This window comes from Populus euphratica, unplaced genomic scaffold (genome assembly GCF_000495115.2).
Source record: "Populus euphratica unplaced genomic scaffold, PopEup_1.0 scaffold843.1, whole genome shotgun sequence".
Taxonomy (NCBI): Eukaryota; Viridiplantae; Streptophyta; class Magnoliopsida; order Malpighiales; family Salicaceae; genus Populus; species Populus euphratica.
This window is the reverse complement of record NW_011500710.1, coordinates 85,906-87,470: the sequence shown is the minus strand read 5'-3', so window position 1 is coordinate 87,470 and position 1,565 is coordinate 85,906.

The window sequence follows — 1,565 nt, the reverse complement described above, 5'->3', positions numbered from 1 at the left end:
ACAATATTTACAAGTATTAGCATTATTCGAATAAGATAACTAATGTAATCATGTTAACAATTTATAATCTAATTGGAACCTCCTTTGTGTGTGGTTTTCATTTGAGTAATAAGAGTTTATACTATACTTATTTGAAATACCATTAGTGGATCCTCTAATCTTGACATTTGTTATTATCATCATTTAATCCTTACGTTAATCTTTCATCTCAAAGTTCTCATCAACTTCTTTATTATTATTATTATTATTATTATTGCTACTACTACTATTACTACTACTACTACTACTATTGTTATTATTGTTGTTATTACTATTGTTGTTGTATTATTGTTATCAATAATTTATACAATTAACTTCCCTGTGGTTTGACCTCGGTCTTCCCGAGTTATTTATTTCTTCGACACTCCTACACTTAGGAGAAGATATCAATCTTTTGATCGTGTCATTTACCTATCCTAGCAACGCCTTAGGAGGATCTTTCCATAGATTTTATCTTAGGCCTATCGCGAACCCAATGCAAATTTGATTCAGTTTTCGTGGTGGTCGACCTTTATTCTAAAATGGCTCAATTTATTGCTTGTAAGAAGATTACAGATGTGGTGCATGTAGCAAATTTATCTTTCAAGGAGGTGGTGCGTCTGCATGGGGTTCCCAAGTCCATTACATCAGACAAAGACACCAAATTTTTGAGTCATTTTTGGCGAACTTTATGGCAGCGATTTGACACATTCCTGAATTTTAGCAGCATCAGCCATCCTCGGTCTAATGGCCAAATAGAAATGGTAAACTACATTCTTGGGAATCTGATTCGCTGCCTCTCTAGGATAAAATAAAAAAAAATAGGATGTTACTCTGGCACAAACTAAGTTTGCTTATAACAGTATACTCTACCGGTCCACTAGGAAGACACCATTTCAAATTGTTTATTGTTGTCCACCACGTCATGCATTAAACTTAGTTCCTCTACCAAAACTATCGGGTTTAAGCATTGTAGCAGAGGCAGGGCGTATAAAGGCCATTCAAGAAGAAGGGCGGCCAAATTTAAAGTCTTCTGATGCCAAATACAAAACTATAGCTAATAAAAAGAGAAGGGTCCAAACATTTCAAGAAGGGGACCTTATGATGGTTTATTTGCGTAAAGGAAAATTGCCTATAGGAGCTACAACAAGCTGAAAGACAAGAAATATGGACCTTTCCAAATCCTACAAAAAATTAATGACAACGTATATGTTGTAAACCTTCCTGCAGATATGGTCATTTCCCCTACTTTCAATGTTGCAGATTTGTATGAGTATCATCCTCTTGATATGGCGTCTTTTCACTTAACTCACTCGAGGTTGAGTTCCTTTCATGCAAAGGAGACTGATGAAGAATAATCTACAGGAGGAAGAGCAGATTGCAGGATATAATATAATTGTAGAAGAATTAACAGACCAAAAGATTGATGTCTTCTCGCAAGTGCAAGAGTGTCAAAGAAATAAATAACTCAGTAAAACTGGGATCAAACCACATGGTGATTAATTGTACAAATTATAAACAACAATAATATAACAACAACAATAACA